Source organism: Arachis hypogaea, chromosome 18 (assembly GCF_003086295.3).
Source record: "Arachis hypogaea cultivar Tifrunner chromosome 18, arahy.Tifrunner.gnm2.J5K5, whole genome shotgun sequence".
Lineage (NCBI taxonomy): Eukaryota > Viridiplantae > Streptophyta > Magnoliopsida > Fabales > Fabaceae > Arachis > Arachis hypogaea.
In genome coordinates, this window is record NC_092053.1 from 97,396,888 (window position 1) to 97,418,294 (window position 21,407).

Consider the following 21,407-nt stretch of genomic DNA (forward strand, 5'->3'; position numbering starts at 1 on the left):
CTTGTGTTCCTTCCATTTTTGCTAGCTTCCTTTCCAATCTCCAACTCATTCATGCCCTATAAAGTCTGAAACATTCAACACACAGATCACGGCATCGAATGGAATAAAGGAGAATTAAAAATACATAATTAAAGTCTCTAGGAAGCAGTTTTCAAACATGTTATAAATTCAGGAAGGAATTATAATTTCATGCTAATTTAATGAATAAGTGGGTAAGGATCATGATAAAACCACACAATTAAACACAACGTAAACCATAAAATAGTGGTTTATCAACCTCCCCACACTTAAACATTAGCATGTCCTCATGCTTAATTGAAGGAGATAAGGAAATAAGTATGAACATGTAGAAACTCATGAAATGCAAGGCAAGCCTATATATATATATAAATAAATGCAACTATATGATTCTTGCCCACTTGATCAAAGGTAAATAAGCTCTTCAAAACAATTACAAATCAAATTCCACTAATTCTATCATTATACAATAAAACAGATAAAGGTGCAAGAAGATAGCTCATGAAAGCAGGGAACATGAAAATTCAAGCATTGAACCTTCACTGATAATGTATGTACGCTCTAATCTCTAGTGTATAGGGTAATCACTCTATCCTTCTCTAATCGTGCTTTCTAACTTTTGTTCTTCTCCTAACCAATCAACAACAGTTAATATACCAATGCAAACATCATGAGGTCTTTTCAAGGTTGTAATGGGGCTAAGGTACAGGTAGGGGTATACATATGGTTAAGTGAGCTAATAAATTGAATTTTTAATTAACCCAAGCTTCAACCCAACCTATATATTTTTAATGTAATCTTAAAGTTCATACCTAGCTACCCAGAATTCTCTTTTTCTATTCATACTCATGTATTAACTTTATATTTGGTTCTATCATATGTTCATTGATCTTTGAATTCTGAATTTAACATTGCGGTTATTTTGTCCCCTTATTTATTTATAATTTTTTTTTAAATTTTTTGACATTAAAATAAATATAGCTTATCAATGCACATAGATTTTTAATTCTTATAGTTTCACATGAGTAGGTATCCAAATTCCCATTAAATTCTCATGACACATTCCCTTAACAACTTTTGTTCCCACAATTTCCCATACTTAACTAGCACACACAATTCTATCTTAAGTTAACCAAAGATTCAATTTGGGATATACAATTGTTTTTCAGCTTAAGGTTAGTAATGTGGTAAAATATAGAACAAATGGGATTTAAAGGCTCAAAGTGGTTAACAAAGGTGATTGAAAAGGGTAGGCTTAATTTGGATAAGTGAGTTTAAACAAATAATGGCCTCAATCATGTGCAAGCATGCAAATATAATAAATATTGGACATATAAGATAAAACAAAATATAGATTACAATCATAGAGAAGTAAACACACAAGAATGAAATAATTATGGTTAAATAATGCAACCATGCATAAAGGCTCAAATTCTCACAGGTTGTATGTTCTTTAGCTCAAAAATCATGTTCCAGATACAACTTAAGCAAACTTATCATAAAAATTTTGAAAAATTAGTGAAATTTTGTTCCAAAGATAGAGTCTTAAAAGAAACTTATTGTCTTTTCAATCAAGTAGAACATGCATGCAACTATTCTAACCTATGCAATTTATTCTATTCTATAAAAGAAAGAAAATCTAACTAAAATATCCTAATTATTGGTGCTAGGGAAAAGAAATTACCTCCAGAAGTCAGGTACTGACCGACCTCCCCACACTTAAGGCTTTGCACCATCCTCGGTGCCGTCTGTCAGGAACAGGGGTGGGCTGGTGGCAGTATCTCCACAGTCGGGACCGTCATGGCTCCCTATGCTGGTAAAAGAAGTGGAGTCCGGGGTATCTGAGTCCCTGAAGTGTCCCTTGAGTAGCTCCTTGAGGTATTTGAATCGGCGCTCATTACGGCGCTCTCTCAACTTAGCTTTGTGTTCTTGCCGATCCAACCTTTTGATTATCTGCTGGAGCAATTCATCAGTTGTAGGTACTTGTGGTGTTGAAGAAAGATTATCTTCAACTGGAGCAGTAGGAAGACTTGTAGTGGCTGCTGGAAGTCTGAGGTATTTCCCGTTAGGGACATACTGATCATCCCGTGGAAGCACGACTTTGGTGTCCCCAGCTCTGTAGGAGACTCCGGCTGCTGAGACAAGATCTGAGACCAAGGCGGGGAAAGGTAAGTTGCCCGCAATTTGTACGTGTCCCATAGCATTCCGGATATGTCTTGAGAGATTCAGAGGTTGGTCTGTAAGGATACACCATAGTAGAACGGCCATGTCCGCAGTGAAGGAGGACTCATGAATGCTCGGAAAGACGTAATGGGACATAATCTGTGCCTATATGCGAGCCTCCAAGATAAGTGCTGAAGCCAAGATTCTCTTAGGGCGGGTACGGTGGTATCCGTAGACCCAACGGCTGCCAGGTAATGCGATAACTCCGAGAACGGAGTCCCAGTTAAATTGGTACCTCTGGCACTTAAGTGTGGCTTCTTGGAAGGCGTCTATTCCTTCTGGAATAGGGGGAAAGACTCAGAGCTTGCTGAATGGCCTCTTCTGTGATGGGGACTTGCTTCTGCCGGACATAAACAGACTGCAGGGTTCGCATGTAGAAGTTAGAGTAGAACTCAACTACCCAAGAAAGATTGACCTGCCTTAGCTGTCTCCGTCGGAAACCCCATTGTCTTCGTTCAATTTGCGGCTCAACAAAGGTAGCAATATTGGATGGGAGGATAAGAAGGTATTCATTGTTATAGTTCCTTTCTGCCAGGATAGGGAACATCTGCTCACAGTAGCGATTGGGAAATCGCGCAGTGTCCTTTGATGGAAAGGCTTTCTCCTTTTCATCAACCTTTATTATCCTCTTAACTCTTTTTGTTGAGGGCTTGAATGCGGTTGAAGAGGGCTCTGCCACTAATGCTCTTTTAGTGCCTCTTCTTGCTGGGGGTTTAGGGGTCGCTTTCTCCTTTCCTTTCTTGGTGGCCATCCTGAAAAGAGAGGAGAAAGTAAATTAAATTCAAATAGATATGTAGCAAGGAAGAGAACGGAAGAGTGGTAGTGGGTGCACATTAGGATGTAGATGACATTAACACATGCTCTCGAGTACATGTGAAAAGCCAATAATGGAAAATAGCTAGTGCCTATAAAGACAAGTGACTGCAAGGTGTTTATTGGCATGCTGGCAAAGGGCATGAGTAGCATAGACCAAGCAATACTTTGTAACAAACCATCACGTTTGTATTGACAATTAAATTCAATTAATACAATAGTAAAGGAAAGTTGTGAAAAGCAAGCATTGAATAGTATAACAACATAGAGAAGTGCATAATGCTATTTGAGATTTTTCACAAACACATGGCATGCATGGTAAATAAGATATAGAAAGTATGAAGGTGAACATGCAAGCAATCCCTTAAATAGAATAAAAATAATTGTCAAACAAATTGCAACAATCCACAAGCATATAATGAGGGATAAGACTCAAATAAAAATTTCTAACACCATGTAAAAAGGAAAGAAAGAAGAAGGAAAATATGAATAATGAGAGGAAAAAGAAAAGAAGAAGAAAATAACATATAAAGTAATAAGAATGATAGAAAAAAGAAAGAGGGAAGAAGAAGGTAAAACCTTGTTAATGGACGTGAGAGGGATAGAGAGTGAAAGGTGAGATAGAAGAGGGAAGGGGGAAGGAAGAAATAAGGGGGGAAAAGAAAAACTAGGATTTAGAGGGGAGAAAGATAAGATAATTTGGCAATTTAGGTTGAGCTGTGCGGCGCACGCGACGCGGCCGCGTGGGGCACGCGTTCGCGTGAATGCGCTTCAAGTAAGGTGACGCGATCGCGTCGGTCACGCGGTCGCGTGACCCATATTATACGTCTGGCGCGAGTGCAGCCTTGCTCCAGCACAACTCTCTGTTCAAATGAAATTGTTTGCCAAAATTGGGACGGCGCGATCGCGTGAGTGTGCGCCAGGAGATGGATGACGCGGCCGCGTCGGCGACGCGGTCGCGTGATAAGGATTGTGCTTCCAGCACCAATCCAGCATCACTCTCGCACAATATTTTATTGTGCACCCTTTTACGTCGAAAACTTAGGGCACGCGGCCGCGTGGGGCACACGGTCGCGTGGGAGGCCATGATTCCCATGCCACGCAAACGCGTCAGCGACGCGGTCGCGTGGATTGATTTGTGCCATTGGCACGCCTCCAGCCACACTCCAGCGTGACTTTCTGTTCATTTTTATTTTTCTTTATTCTCCCTATGACGCGGACGCGTCGCTGATGCGATCGCATCACGTAGGCGAAAAAAAAAATTTTTTTAATAAAAATATGTAAATGCAGATGCATGAAAGTACTAAGAAAGAGAAGAGTTATTGAATAGGAAAAACTAAAAATAAAGAAAAGAGCGATCATACCATGGTGGGTTGTCTCCCACCTAGCACTTTGCTTTAACGTCCGTAAGTTGGACGCTCCACTAGCTCAATCCTCTGCTATGTGAGGATCTTCCAAGAGGAAGATCTCAAGCTCCTTGTTTCTCTGTACCTTCTCGCCATGGTATAGCTTCAGGCATTGTCGATTAACCTTAATAAGTTCAGAGCTTGAAGGATGGCTGGTGCACGAATTATGAATCACACTTTTCACAACTCGTACCACTGACCAGCAAGTGCACTGGGTCGTCCAAGTAATACCTCACGTGAGTAAGGGTCGAATTCCACGGAGATTGTTGGTTTGAAGCAATCTATGGTTATCTTGTAAATCTTAGTCAGGAAGTCAATTATGTTTATCAGTTGAATTGCAAATAAACAATAGAGCATGGATTAAAGGTTACTTGTTATGCAGTAATGGAGAATATGTTGGAGTTTTGGAGATGCTTTGTCTTCTGAATCTCTGCTTTCCTCTGTCTTCTTGTTCACACACGCATGTCCTCCTATGGCAAGCTGTGTGTTGGTGGATCACCGTTGTCAATGGCTACCTTCCATCCTTCCAGTGAAAACTACGCTCACGCGCTCTGTCACAGCACGGCTAATCACCGGTTGGTTCTCGATCCGGTTGGAATAGGATTTACTATCCTTTTGCGTCTGTCACTAACGTCCAGCCTTCAGGAGTTTGAAGCTCGTCACAGTCATTCAATCCTTGAATCCTACTCGGAATACCATAGACAAGGTTTAGACTTTCCGGATTCTCATGAATGCCGCCATCAGTTCTAGCTTATACCACGGAGATTCTGATTAAGGAATCTAAGAGATACTCATTCAATCGTATATAGAATGGAGGTGGTTGTCAGGCACACGTTCATGATTTGAGGAAGGTGATGAGTGTCACAGATCATCACCTCCATCACAGTTAAGCGCGAATGAACATCTTAGATAGAAACAAGCGTGTTTGAATGGAAAACAGAAATACTTGCATTAATTCATCGAGACACAGCAGAGCTCCTCACCCCCAACAATGGGGTTTAAAGACTCATGCCGTCAGAGAATACAAAGTTTAGATCTAAAATGTCATGAGATACAAAATAAGTCTCTAAAAGTTGTTTAAATACTAAACTAGTAGCCTAGGTTTACAAAAAATGAGTAGACTATGATGGATGATGCAGAGATCCACTTCTGGGGCCCACTTGGTGTGTGCTGGGGCTGAGATTTAAGTGAGTCACGTGCAGAGGCCATTTGTGGAGTTGAACGCCAGTTTTTGCGCCAGTTTGGGCGTTCAACTCCAGCTTTTGATCCTTTTCTGGCGCTGGACGCCAGAATTGGGCAGAGAACTGGCGTTAAACGCCAGTTTAAGTCATCTATCCTTATGCAAAGTATGGACTATTATATATTGATGGAAAGCCCTGGATGTCTACTTTCCAACGCAATTGGAAGCATGTCATTTCGAGTTCTGTAGCTCCAGAAAATCCACTTTGAGTGCAGGGAGGTCAGAATCCAACAGCATCAGCAGTCCTTTTTCAGCCTGAATCAGATTTTTGCTCAGCTCCCTCAATTTCAGCCAGAAAAATACCTGAAATTACAGAAAAATACACAACTCATAGTAAAGTCCAGAAATATGAATTTTTCCTAAAAACTAATGAAAATAGACTAAAAACTAACTAAAACATACTCAAAACTATATGAAATTAACTCCAAAAAGCGTATAAAATATCCGCTCATCAATGGCTTAGGTGATAAACTCCGTACGGTTCGGCCTTCTCTACTCTGTATGGACCTTCCCATCTTGATCTCAACTTGCCTGGCATGAGCCTTAGTCGAGATTTGTAAAGGAGGACTAAATCCCCAGGTTGGAACTCTTTCTTCTTGATGTTTTGGTCATGTACAACTTTCATCTTTTCCTTCTATATTCTGGAGTTTTCATAAGCTTCTAGGCGAAGGCTCTCCAGTTCCTGTAGTTGCAACTTCCTTTCAGCTCCAGCTTTCTCAATTCCCATGTTGCACTCCTTAACTGCCCAAAAGGCTTTGTGTTCTACTTCAACTGGGAGATGACAAGCTTTTCCATAAACCAAGCGGAAAGGACTCATCCCAATGGGTGTCTTGTATGCTGTTCTGTATGCCCAGAGTGCATCTTGTAGCCTGGTGCTCCAGTCTTTTCTATGAGGCTTTACTATATTTTGCAAGATACGCTTAATTTCTCTGTTTGACACCTCGGCTTGCCCATTAGTTTGGGGATGGTAAGCTGTTGCAACTTTATGAATTATCCCATGCCTCTTCATTAATCTTGTTAGTCTCCTGTTACAAAAATGGGTGCCTTGATCGCTCACGATTGCTTGTGGTGATCCAAAGCGACATATAATATGGTTTCTCACAAAGGAAACAACAGTGTTAGCATCATCAGTGCGGGTAGGAATTGCTTCCACCGATTTGTAAACATAATCCACAGCTAACAATATATAAAAATATCCATTAGAATTTGGAAATGGACCCATGAAGTCAATGCCCCAAACATCAAAAATTTCACAGAAAAGCATAATTTGTTGAGGCATCTCATCCCTCCTGGATATATTACCAAATTTCTGGCATGGGAGACAAGATTTACAAAACTCAGCAGCGTCTCTAAAAAGGGTAGGCCACCAGAATCCACAGTCTAAGATCTTTCTAGCTGTCCTTTGAGGACCAAAATGTCCTCCACTCTCAGATGAGTGACAGGCCTCTAAAATGGACTGGAATTCTGATTGAGGCACACAACGTCTAATTACCTGATCAGCGCCACATCTCCATAAATATGGGTCATCCCATATATAATATTTAGACTCGCTTTTTAGCTTGTCTCTTTGATGCTTAGAAAAATTTGGAGAAAATGTGCGGCTAACTAAATAATTAGCAACAGGTGCATACCAAGGGACTACCTCAGATACTGCTTGCAGGTTATCAAAAGGAAAATTATCATCTATAGGAGTAGAATCATCCTTAATATGCTCAAGGCGACTCAATGGTCTGCCACTAAATTCTGATTACCACTCTTATCCTTTATTTCTAAATCAAATTCTTGTAAAAGCAGTATCCAATGTATAAGTCTTGGTTTGGACTCCTTTTTAGCTAATAGATACTTTAAAGCTGCATGGTCCGAATACACTACTACTCTAGTACCAAGTAAATAAGCTCAGAATTTATCCAGAGCAAAAACAATAGCAAGAAGCTCTTTCTCAGTAGTAGTATAGTTGGACTGGGCAGTGTCTAAAGTCTTAGACGCATAAGCGATAACGAAAGGATCCTTACCTTCACGCTGAGCCAGCGCTGCTCCTACTACATGGTTGGAAGCATCGCACATGATTTCAAACGGCTGGCTCCAGTCTGGTCCTCTCACAATTGGAGCTTGAGTCAGAGCAGTCTTTAGCTTATCAAATGCTTGTTTGCAATCCTCACTGAACTCGAACTCAATATCCTTCTGCAGTAATCTGGATAAGGGAAGTGCGACCTTACTAAAGTCCTTAATAAATCTCCTGTAAAATCCTACATGGCCAAGGAACGGACGGACTTCCCTCACAGAAGAGGGGTAAGGTAAACTAGAAATAACATTCACCTTTGCTGGGTCTACAGAAATGCCATTATTAGATACCACATGTCCTAATACAATTCCTTGTTTTACCATAAAGTGACATTTTTCAAAATTTAATACAAGGTTTGTATTAACACATCTATCTAATACTCTAGATAATCCATCTAAGCAAAGGCTAAAAGAATCACCATAAACGCTAAAATCATCTATAAAAACTTCCATACAGTCCTCAATAAGATCAGAGAAAAGACTCATCATGCACCTTTGGAAAGTAGCTGGTGCATTGCACAAGCCAAAGGGCATTCTCTTATAAGCGTAAGTCCCAAAAGAACATGTAAAAGTAGTATTCTCCTGATCCTCAGGAGCTATATGAATCTGGAAATAACCTGTGTAACCATCTAAAAAGCAATAATGTGATTTACCTGACAGGCGATCCAACATTTGATCAATGAATGGAAGTGGGTATGATCCTTACAGGTAGCTTGGTTGAGACGCCTGTAATCAATGCAGACTCTCCAAGCATTCTGAACTCTAGTTGCTATGAGCTCTCCATGCTCATTCTTCACTGTAGTGACCCCAGACTTCTTGGGCACCACTTGTACTGGACTTACCCATTCACTATCTGAAATGGAATATATGATACCTGCTTCCAATAGTCTGGTCACTTCCTTTTTGACAACTTCCAAGATGGTGGGATTCAATCTTCTTTGGGGTTGACGGACAGGTCTTGCTTCCTCTTCTAAAAATATTCTGTGCTCACATACTTGAGGGTTGATGCCTACTATGTCTGCTAAGCTCCACCCAATTGTCTTCTTATGCTTCCTCAGCACATCAAGTAACTGCTCTTCTTGTTGAGAAGTAAGTTCCCTTGCAATAATAACTGGAAGCTGCTGCTCATCTTCAAGATAAGCATATTTGAGATGTGGAGGGAGGGGCTTCAATTCTAACTTTTGATCATGGGTAGGCTCTGGATTATCTGGAGCTTGTGAAAATGACGAAGTGCCCTCATTGTCAGTTAAGAGGGTCCCCACACATGGACCTTGTCCAGTGTGCCTCTCTTCAAACTCTTTCTTGTGAAGTTCAGCTACACTTTCATCTATGACATCACATTGGAAGATGGAACGATCTTCTGGGGGTTTGTCAATGACTCCATTCAGATTGAAGATTACTATGCGGCCATCTATTTCAAAGGAGTATGTTCCTGAAAAGGCATCTAATTTGAATTTTGATGTCTTCAGGAATGGTCTTCCAAGTAGAATTGATGATGGCTTATCTGAATCATTATGGGGCATCTCCAAGATATAAAAATCAGTGGGAAATGTAAGTCCTTTAATGTTCACCAAAACATCTTCAGCAACTCCAGCCACTGTAATAATGCTTTTATCTGCTAACACAAAACAAGCTGCCGACCTTTTTAAGGGAGAGAGCCTCAAAATATCATATATAGACAAAGGCATTATACTGACACATGCTCCTAAATCACACATGCAATCATAAATTACTACACCACCAATAGTACAGCTAACTATACAAGGACCTGGATCACTACATTTTTCAAGTAATCCTCCCATTAAAGCAGATATAGAACTACCTAAAGGAATAGTTTCTAATTCATTAATTTTGTCTTTATGGATACATAAGTCTTTTAGAAACTTTGTATATTTAAGTACCTGCTGAATAACATCAAAAAGAGGAACAGTTACCTCAACCTTTTTGAATATTTCTACCATTTTGGGGTCAGGTTCCAGCTGCTTCCTGGGCTTCCTTGCAAGTTGTGGAAATGGAATAGGAGTGGTGTCTGTGCCTTTTGGTGCTTCCTCCTGTGGTTGAGCTATTTCTTCTTCAGCTATGTCCTGTATGTCCTCTTCCTCTTCAACATCTTCTATTTCTACTACCTCTTCAGCTGAGGTGTGTTCTGGTGGGCTTGGTTCTTCCTGACTCCTCTCCTGCAGTGTGGTTCCAGACCTTAGGGTGATGGCATTAATGCCTCCCTTTGGATTGGGTAATGGTTGAGAGGGGATTCCAGTGGAGCTTGAAGGTTGGTTACTGGAATTTTGCGTTGATCCAAGCTGTTACATAAGAGCTTGCAAAGTAGAGGTGAGACCATTCAGACTGGCGTTAATATTATTCATGTTATTTTCCATGGTCTGTTGTCTTCGGTCGAAAGATTGTAGTAGCTCTTCATTAGGAGATAAAGAATAATGAGTAAATTGAGAGGTCTGCTGTTGATTGTTCTGTGGTCCTTGGTTTTGCCTCAGGTGAGGTGCTCTGTAAGGTTGATTTTGCTGCCTGTTGTTGTTATTATTCCACCTCTGATTTCCCTGATTATCTCGGCCCCCTCTGTTATTATTGTCCCTCCAATTCTGGTTAGAATTGTCCTGCCATCCATGGTTATTATTTCCACTTTGATTGTACCCTTGGTTGGGGCGGTCATAGAAGTTATGAGTGGATGCTACCATGTTGTCTTCTTGTTGGAGCTGCGGGCATTCATCAGTGTAATGGCTGTAATCAGCACAGATTCTGCAAATTCTTTGTGGGACTAGTTGTTGGTTTTGCTGTGGTGGAGGAGCTTGCTGAGCTTGCTGTAGATTCAATTGCATCTGCTTCAGCAAGTTGGTCATCTCGCATATACTCTGAGCTAAAGCAGCAGTCTCTCTATTAGAGGATACTTCTGCAACGGCTTTTGAACGGCTTTGCTTTTGCCTGTGGTTCCTAGTAGATTCAGCTAAATCACTGATCAATTGCCAAGCCTCATCAGTGGTCTCGTACTTCTTCATAGACCCATTGCTAGCACTTTCCAATGTGGTCTTATCTTAGGGCCTCATGCCCTGTGTGATATAGCTAAGTAACACTATCTTGTCAATCCTGTGGTGGGGGAATGCTTCCAGAAGATTATTGAAGCGCTCCCAGTATTCAAAGAGAGTCTCATTGTCATCCTGAACAATTGTAGAAATATCCTTCCTCAGTTTATCAGTAACTTCAGATGGAAAGAATTTCTCCAAAAACTCCTTTCTGAGTGTATCCCAGTTGGATATATTTGCTAGAGATTGAGTGTAGTACCACTCTCTTGCTTTTCCCTCAAGAGAAAACGGGAAAGCTTTCAGCAAAATTGAAGTTTCATCAGTACCATCATGCCTGATAGTAGAACAGGCTGCCTAGAAATCTTTCAAGTGCTTGATAGGCTCTTGAGCAGGTAGGCCATGAAACTTGGGTATCAAATTTAGCAGTGCGGTCTTTATTTCAAAATCTGTAGCTACCGCTGCATGATGCGCTTGAAACGGTTGCATTGTAAAATCAGGGGCTCCTTCCTCCTGGATGGTAACTCTCGTAGCTGCCATGTCTTCTGCACGTAAAACAACCAAATCAGTAGAACGGGGGCTGGTTTCTTCCTCAAGTTCACTCTCAGATCCGCCCTCAGAGCGGACTAACTGACGCTGTTCTCGCCTTATTCGTGAAATAGTCCTTTCAATTTCAGGATCGAATATTAGCAAGCGCGGATCAGGAAGTGAACGCGTCATTTGACGGAAGAAACATGCAGCTCATAGTAGAAAAATAAATAAAATGCAAATAAATAAATTTTAATTAATAACTTTAGCACTCTATTGCAACTCCCCGGCAACAGCGCCAAAAATTGATGAGGCGCAGAAGTTGGTGAATTAAAAATTATTAAAATAGTTACGTTGCAAGTATAGTTCTTAACTCACCGAAAATCTGCCTATCAATTTAGAAATATGTCACAGAGAGTTTAAATTAAAAATTACTGGGAGTTGGAGTCCCAGGTCGTCTCCCAACGAGTTGTAGAAAAGTGTGCTATTTTATTAATCAGATGTTCCAAGAAGTTGAGTTAAGTAGAGGGAAAATTAAAAAGAGGGAATTTAAATAATATGAATGAAAGCCTTGACTGGGAGTTGATTAGTTGGAATCTCTATTATTGATGGGATAATTTCAAGATTAATTTATAATTAATGGTTGCTCTGTTTAGTTATCCCTTACTAGGTAAAGGAAAGTCAAACAAGTTGGAATGCTAGATCTATTCACGAGTTGCAACCCACTTAGTTCAAAGGGATTGGTGTTAGTGATTAGATAACAATCCAACAGTTAACCCAATTACAATTTTTCTTTCAATCCTTCCAACTCAAGAGTTCCTTTCAATCAACTCCCCATCAAGTGAGGGAACTACTCACTCATTGCAAATAATAAATCCATGACACATGAAAGGGAATTAAAAGAAGACATGATTATTGGAATGGAAAATAAATTAAAATGGGAAAAATAATCCTTGTATGAAATAATCATGAAAATATTCAAATAACAAAACTTAACAAAGCAAAGAACATGGAAGAATAAAACCAAGTTAAGAGAACGAACTAGAATGAGGAAGTCTTGATGAGGAAATAACTCTTCTCAATGTTCTAATGCTAAGACCAATTAAAAATTAAAATTCTTAAACCTAGGGAAAGAAACCTAGAGGAGGAAAAACTAGATCTAAAACTTTAAACTGTGTAGAATGAATGTTGTCCTTTGTTTCTGCATATTCTCTGGCTCTAGTCTGCTGTTCCGGGCCGAAAACTGGGTCGAAATAAGGTCCAAAATTGCCCCCAGCGAAGTCTGTAGATTATGCAGATCGCACATGTCACGCGATCGCGTCATCCATGCGGACGCGTCATTCGCGCTTTTCCTTGCCACGCGTTCGCGTCGTCCACGCTACCGCGTCGCCTGAGCTTTTCCAATCCGCGCGGCCACGTGAGCCATGCGGCCACGTCTCTGCGATTTGCTCTCCTTCGCGCGGTCACGTGAGCCATGCGACCGCATCACTTCTCGCTGGTTATCTCCTCAAATTCTTGTGTTCCTTCCATTTTTGCTAGCTTCCTTTCCAATCTCCAACTCATTCATGCCCTATAAAATATTCAACACGGCATCGAATGGAATAAAGGAGAATTAAAAATACATAATTAAAGTCTCTAGGAAGCAGTTTTCAAACATGTTATAAATTCAGGAAGGAATTATAATTTCATGCTAATTTAATGAATAAGTGGGTAAGGATCATGATAAAACCACACAATTAAACACAACATAAACCATAAAATAGTGGTTTATCAAAGGACAAAGCCAAACATGCCCCAAGTCTACTAGGGATCAAGCAAGGAGATCAGGAGAGTCTTCGCAGCTACATGGAGAGGTTCAACAAAGCATGCCTGGACATACAAAGCCTACCAACGGAAACAGCCATTATGGGTTTCATCAATGGCCTGCGAAAAGGACCTTTTAGTCACTCCATATCAAAGAAACATCTAACATCTCTGAATGAAGTGCAGGAACAAGCTGAGAAGTATATCAACATGGAGGAAAACTCTCGGCTAGGAGAGACCTCAAAATCCGGATTCTCTTACTCCTCCCGGGACAAGGAGAAAGAGTCCAAGAAAAAAGAAGATCAATTCGGCGAGAAGGCTAAAAAATACAACAACTATACCCCTCTCCGGGTGTCTCTTGTGGATGTTTACCGAGAAGTATGCCATACTGAAAAGATACCACCACCTCGTTCACTTAAAAGCAAGAAAGGATGAGAAAATTGGACAGAATACTATGAATATCACTGGATCTACGGATATCCTACCAATGAGTGCTTCAACTTAAAAAATGTTATTGAGAAATTGGTAAGAGAAGGACGACTAGATCGGTATTTAGCCCAACAAATCGGAAGAGCCCAGAAAAAGAAAAAGGGACGAAGAGGTCGGACAAAGCGAACGACCACCTCGCACCTCGCACCCCGAAGAGGCACGTTCATATGATAAACGGAGGATTCAAAGGAGGGAGAATCTCAAAATCATCTCGCAAAAGGCACCTTAGAGAAGAAGTATATCATGTTGATGGAAGGGAAGAATCACCCGATCTCCCTACTATTACTTTCACCCAAGAAGACGCGGCAGGCATCATCCCAGGACACGACGATCCCATGGTCATCACTATCATATTGGCCAATGCTAACCTCTTTCACACACTGGTGGACCAAGGAAGCTCAGCGGATATCTTGTTCAAACCTGCCTTTGATAAACTCGGCCTGCAGGAAAAAGAGCTCAGAGCATATCCAAACAACTTGTTTGGACTAGGAGACACTCTAATCCAACCGCTTGGATACATCTCACTACACACAACCTTCGGAAAAGGAACCCGATCAAGGACACTCAATATAGACTACATTGTAGTCGACGTAAGCTCAGCCTACAATGCCCTGATAGGCCGGGCAACATTGAACCAGCTCGCCGCAGTAGTTTCAACTCCACATCTATGCATGAAGTTCCCAACTCCAGAAGGGATCGCTAGGATAAAAAGGAGACCAGAATTAGTGCGACGCTGCTACAATGAAAGTCTGAACCTCAGAGGCAAAGGTGAAGAAATCCACACCATTGAACTCGGGGGAGTTTGAGGTCGGGAGAACTCCGTCCTCAACCTGAAGGCGAGATCGAAGAAGTCCAAATTGGAGATGACCAGGATAAAACAACAAATATCGGGGCAACCTTAAATGAGGACGTAAAGAAGCCCTTGATACAATTCCTAAGGGATAATGTCGACCTATTCGCATGGAGGGCTGCAAACATGCCGGGCATAGACCCCAAGCTAATGTGCCATAAACTGGCAGTATACCCAGGATCTCGGCCAGTACAGCAGAAGCGTAGGAAGCTCGAACCGAAAAGATCCCAAGCTGTGGAAGAACAAGTACAAGCTCTACTGGAGGCAGGATTCATAAGAGAAGTCAAGTACCCTTATGGCTAGCCAATGTTGTCTTGGTGAAAAAATAAAATGGGAAATGGCGGATGTGCACTGATTACACCGACCTCAATAAAGCTTGCCCAAAAGATCCATATCCACTCCCAAATATCGACACTCTAGTGGATGCCTCCTTCGGATACAAGTACCTCTCGTTCATGGATGCTTATTCAGGATACAATCAAATCCCAATATATCCACCCGATCAAGAAAAAACCTCATTCCTAACTCCAAAAGCAAACTATTGTTATGTCGTCGTGCCATTCAGACTCAAAAACGCAGGAGCTACTTACCAAAGATTAATGAACAAAGTCTTCGCAAACCATACTGGGAAACTAATGGAGGTATATGTAGATAACATGTTGGTAAAAACACAGAGTGAAGAATCGCTACTATCCGACCTCACCAAAGTGTTCGGCACCATAAGAAAGCACGGTATGCGACTCAATCCAGCAAAATGTACCTTTGCAGTAGAAGCTGGCCAGTTCTTGGGCTTCATGCTCACACAAAGAGGAATTGAGGTAAACCCGGAAAAATTTCGGGCAATACTCGACATGAAAAGTCCGACCTGCATCAAAGAGGAACAACAACTCAACGGAATACTGGCAGCCTTGTCCAGATTTCTAGCTGGATCGGCCATAAGATCTCTCCCCTTCTACGCCACTTTAAAGAAAGGAAAGACATTCGAATGGACAACGGAGTGCGAGCAGGCTTTCTAGGATTTCAAATGGTTCCTGGGACAACCACCCATTATAACTTGACCACGGGAAGGAGAACCACTTGTATTATACCTCGGAGTAGAAAATCAGACAATAGCCTCAACTCTAGTCAGAGAAGATGGGAATGGGCAACAACCTATCTACTTCATCAACAAAGCTCTACAACGGGCAGAACTGAACTATCAAAAGATAGAGAAGTTCGCCTACGCCTTCATACTAACTTTCCGACGACTTTGCCCCTACTTTCAAGCTCACACCATCAAGGTTTGGACTAATCAGCCCATCAAAGGCATTCTCCAGAAGACAGACTTAGTGGGAAGAATTCTACAATGGGCAGTCGAGCTATCTGAGTTCGATCTTCAATACGAAACGCGAACAGCCATCAAGTCCCAATATTTGGCCGACTTCATTGCTAAGTACACTGACACTCTGAGAACTCCCACAGAATGCAATCTCTACGTAGACGGCTCCTCAAACAAAACAAAAAGTGGCACGGGCGTGATAATAGAAAGCGATCAGGGAACCCAAATCGAACTCTCCCTCAAATTCAGGTTCCCTGCTTCGAACAACCAGGCCGAATATGAAGCACTACTAGCTGGTTTGAAGCTAGCTAAGGAGGTTGGAGATCAAAAACTTATCATCTTCAATGACTCACAAGTAGTCACCTCACAAATAGCAGGGAGCTACCAAGCCAAGGATCCTACCATGAAAAAGTACTTGGACAAAACCAGGGAACAACTCGGACAACTCGGGGAATATGAGAAGACAAGGTCCTAACATAACAGATTTGGATCAAGGATGGATGACTCCCATAATTAACTACCTCAAAACAGAGATACTCTGATACCAGGGCATCTTGGCCAGTTTCACTAACCTTTTCTTTACTGTTTTTAGGTTAGTTTCATGCAATTTCTTAGGAAATAAGCTAGTTTTGGGTAGATATTCACTTACACCTTGATTCAAGCATACATTGTGTATTTTACATTATTTCATGAGAATTTTGCATGAGTTTAGTGACAAATTGTATGCTGCATTGCCCATGACTTGTATTATAACTTTGATGCACTCTATTGCTTGATTTCAGGACCAAAGGAAGCAAGGAATGGGAGGTAACTTGCAAAGTTAATGAGAAAAGTGATTGCCAATAACGCTCTCGAAGCCATCATTAACCACGTTAGGAGTCACGTTAACTAAGTTAACGAGAACTCTAACGTGGAGAGGGGAAGTTGAGCCAACGTTAGTGACACTAAACATTGTCACTAACGTTGGCAAATGCTCATAAATGGCCACGTTAGAGTCCACGTTAACTTAGTTAACGTGGCCTCTAACGTTAGAAAGGGGGAGAAACACCAACGTTAGTGACATTCAACATTGTCACTAACGTTGGCCTAAGGAGAAACACACCACGTTAACTCCCACGTTAGCTTGGTTAACGTGGGAGCTAACGTAAGAAGCAAGAATGGTCGACAACGTTAGTGACACCCAACATTGTCACTAATGTTGGAAGCAACCACAACCCCCAAGGAGCCACGTTAACTTCCACGTTAACTTAGTTAACGTGGAAGCTAACGTTGATGAGTGAAAGAATGGCCAACGTTAGTAACACTCAACATTGTCACTAACGTTGGGGATGGCTAAGCATGGCCACGTTAGAAGCCACGTTAACCTAGTTAACGTGGACTCTAACGTGAGGCATAGGGGCACCTTGGAATGTTAGTGACAATGTTGAGTGTCACTAACATTCTCGAAGGATGGCAAGCCCACGTTAAAGAGCCACGTTAACTAAGTTAACGTGAGCTCTAACGTGGGAACAAAGGGGCTTTTCAAAGTTATTGGGAATGTTAAGTCTCAATAACGTGTGTGAAGGACTTAGAGGCAACGTTAGTGGCAACGTTTATGCCACTAACGTTGAAGTTAATGTGGCTTTTACTTAGTAACGTTAGTGAGAAAGTTGATTGTCACTAACGTTCTCGAACTTATATTTTCACTAAACGTTAACACCCCTAACGTCCTGAGCTAAAGTCTCTACCCACTTCACATTTTCTCTCTGCAAGTAAAGCCAAGCCCAAATGAAGAAGAGAACTGCTTCAAACTCAAAATCCAAAGGCCCAAGACTTGAAGAGCCAACTAGAAACTGAGAGAAGTAGTATATATAGGAGTAGCTTTGAATTGTTGAAGAGTTCTAAAAGTTGAAAAAAGAGAACTACTCTCTATATTTTACCTTCTCTGCAATTTCTAGTCTTATGATGTATTCTCCATCTTTGTTTTCATTTTCTAGAGCTATGAACAACTAAACTCCTTTCATTGGGTTAGGGAGCTCTGTTGTAATTTGATGGATCAATACTAATTTTCATTTTTCTTCTTCTATCTTTTCTCTTGATTTTACCTGAAAGCTTTCGATCTTCATCCAATTGAGTAGTTATCTTGGAAAAAAAGCTATTCAAACTTGGATCTCTTCTGAACCTTGAAAGAGGAATGAAGAGATCAAGCTAGAAATACTTTCTCATGCTGGACCAAATTGGGTTTGGATGGGTATGTGACTATAACCCTCTCAATACTTGATTTGGGAAATGCATGTGGTATAATCAGTGACCATACTTCATCTCTTCTCATGAGCAATTGACCAAGGAATTGGATATTGATCAAGATTTGAGAGATTGAATTGCAAGAAATTGTAATTCAATCAATTAAGATTGCTAAGGAGATCAGTGCATTGATTGAGGAAGAGATGAAAATGAACTTGATCCGGAGAATTGCAACATCTCCTAAGCCCCATGAACTCCCCATCTTTGATCTTACCCATTCTCTTTAATTTCTGCCATTTACTTTAATGAGCAAATCCCCCATTCCCATTTACAATTCTGCAATTTATTTTCAGTCATTTACTTCCAGTCCTTTAATTCTAGCATTTACTTTTCTGTTATTTACATTCCCGCCATTTTATTTTCTACAAATCTCAACCCAAATTCTGGATTCGCTCAACTAGAACATTCTTCTAATTAAAGTTGCTTGATCAATCAATCCCTGTGGGATTTGACCTTACTCTATTGTGAGTTTTTACTTGACGACAAATTCGGTACACTTGCCGAAGGAAATTTGTTGAGAGACAGTTTCCACCCGCATCAAGTTTATGGCGCCGTTGCCGTGGATTGATTGTGCATTAACAATGATTAAATTGGAAGATCACTAGATTGAGCATTTTTATTTTGTGAATTTCATTTTTTTTGTTTGAGTGATTTACTTTCTGTTTTAGTTAAACTTCTTCCCTTCCCCCTCTACTCTTTTGTTTTTCTTTGTTATTTTCAATTCTGTTTGCTAACCCACTAACTGTTTGATATATTACATCACCCACAACTAACAGTAATTCTGACAAAAATACTTTCTGCACCTATCTTTTCTTGCTTGCACTTGATGGTTGTATGACAGAGAGAAGAAGCGGGGCTTCAACTTCCTTCGATTCTGAACCTGAGAGGACCTTCCTTAGATTAAGGAGGGAGGCAAGAGGAAAGAAAGTGATTGGTGCTGAGGAAGAAGAGGAATTCTTTGAACCAAACATGGAAGACAACATGGAAAACCATCATGAAGAAGAGGATCACAACCATGGGGGAGGAGGTAGAGCAAATCATGCTGGGGAGGATAGAAGAGTTTTGGGCTCTTACATCAATCCAAACCCAGGCAATTGTGGAAGTAGCATCCAAAAGCCAACAATCCATGCCAACAACTTTGAACTTAAACCACAGCTCATCACCCTTGTTCAGAATAACTGTTCGTTTGGAGGAGGTGTTCAAGAAGACCCCAATCAACATTTAACCACCTTCCTAAGAATATGTGACACAGTGAAGTCTAATGGTGTTCATCCTGACGCCTATAGACTGCTCTTATTTCCATTCTCACTTAGGGACAAAGCAGCCAAGTGGCTGGAATCTTTCCCAAGGGAAAGCTTGACAACTTGGGAAGACGTGGTGAACAAATTCTTAGCAAGATTTTACCCTCCTCAACGAATCAATAGGCTGAGAGCTGAGGTCCAAACTTTCAGGCAACAACATGGTGAGACTCTATATGAAGCATGGGAGAGGTTTAAAGACCTAACAAGGAGGTGTCCATCAGATATGTTCAACGAATAGGTGTAGCTGCACATTTTCTATGAAGGGCTCTCTTATGAGTCAAAGAAGGCCGTAGACCATTCATCCGGAGGATCTTTGAACAAGAAGAAGACTATTGAGGAAGCCATAGATGTTATTGAAACAGTAGTAGAGAATGACTACTTCTATGCTTCCGAAAGAGGGAACACAAGAGTAGTAATGGAGCTAAACAATGTAGATGCTCTGTTGGCCCAAAACAAGCTCATTACCCAGCAGCTGGCTGACCTCACCAAGAAGATGGAGATGAATCAAGTAGCAGCAATCTCCACTTCGTCAACAACCCAAGAAGGAGTGAATGAAGAAGCAGAGGGTAGTCAGGAGCAAGCCAACTACATTGGGAATTCACCAAGGAAAAACTATGATCCATACTCCAAGACCTACAACTCTGGATGGAGAAACCACCCAAACTTTGGGTGGGGAAGTGAGCAAGATCAAAACCAAGACCAGAGACGTTACAACTCCAACAACAATGCAGCTCACCAGCAATTCACACAGAGGACATCTCAATACCCTCACAACAACACTTCTCCACACGCTTATCAAAACCAAAACAGCACATCTGCTCCGAATCACTCATCAATTGATGACAAGCTCTCTAAGATTGAAGCCTTACTTGAAGGAATATGCCAAGAGATTCAAGAAAATAAGGTGTTCAAAGAGGAGGTGCGACCCAATATTAAGAACCAGGGAGAGACCATTAGGAAGCTGGAATTCCAGGTGGGATATTTAGCTGAGAAGATTCCCAAACCTACTGATAGCTTCCCAAGTGACACGGAGAAAAACCCCAAAGGAGAAGCAAAGAAAGTAAGATGGGAAGATTGCAAAATGGTCACTACAAGTGATCAAGAGACTGAAGACAAGCAAGGCAAACTTTTCGAACAACCTGAAGACAATTCAACAAAGGAGGAGGATAGAGATCACCAAGAACCAGAAATCTCCCAACAAGAGCTGCTGAAGCTCTATGCACCCTTCCCTCAACTGCTCAATGGTGCTGTGGGAAAGAGAATATACTCAAGGTTCCTAGACTTGTTTGCATCCCTGCATGTAAACATACCATTCATCAAGGCAATTCAACAAATGCCTGCATTCATCAAATATATGAAGGAACTTCTTCCCAGGAAAAGCTCACTCAAAGGAGGCCAGACTATAGTGATGAACAAGGAATGTAATGCCCTTATTCAACCTGAGTTGCCTACAAAAAGAAGAGACCCAGGGAGTTTTCACATCCCTTGTGCCATAGGTGAAACTAGGTTCGATAGAGCACTATGTGATTTGGGGGCCAGCATCAACTTACTGCCCTTATCCCTGGTGAAGAGGCTGCAGATCAATGAGATAATGCCCACAGATGTAATCATCAGACTGGCTGACAAAACTCAAAAGCAAGCAATAGGAGTGGTGGAAAATGTGTTGCTAAAGGTTGGGAAATACTTTCTCCTAACAGACTTTGTCATCCTGGATATGGAAGAGAGTCACACTCACCAAATCATATTGGGAAGACCATTCCTAGCTACGACCAAAGCACTTATCGATGTAGAAAAAGGGGGAGCTAATATTGAGAATCCATGATGAACGACTCAGCTTCAATGTTTTCAAACTTTCACAAGAAACAGATCAGAAGGACAAGGAACTAAGCACAAATGATCATGAGACACTGAAGGAGGAGACAAGCACTAAAGCATAGCCAGTTCATTCTGAGATCCCCTTAATTGATAAACAAGGAAAACAGCAATTGCCACAGCTCAAGAAAAAATTGGAGGAACCTAAACCTCTAGAGGCAGGTAAAGACAGC

At 41.2% G+C, this 21,407-nt stretch overlaps 1 non-coding gene across 1 annotated transcript; it reads left to right on the forward strand.

The window, feature by feature from the left end:
- Positions 1–10,854: 10,854 nt before the first annotated feature.
- Positions 10,855–10,961, forward strand: LOC112773895 (small nucleolar RNA R71). Its single transcript, XR_003188419.1, has one exon. It is a non-coding gene; the product is annotated as a small nucleolar RNA R71 (small nucleolar RNA).
- Positions 10,962–21,407: the final 10,446 nt, after the last annotated feature.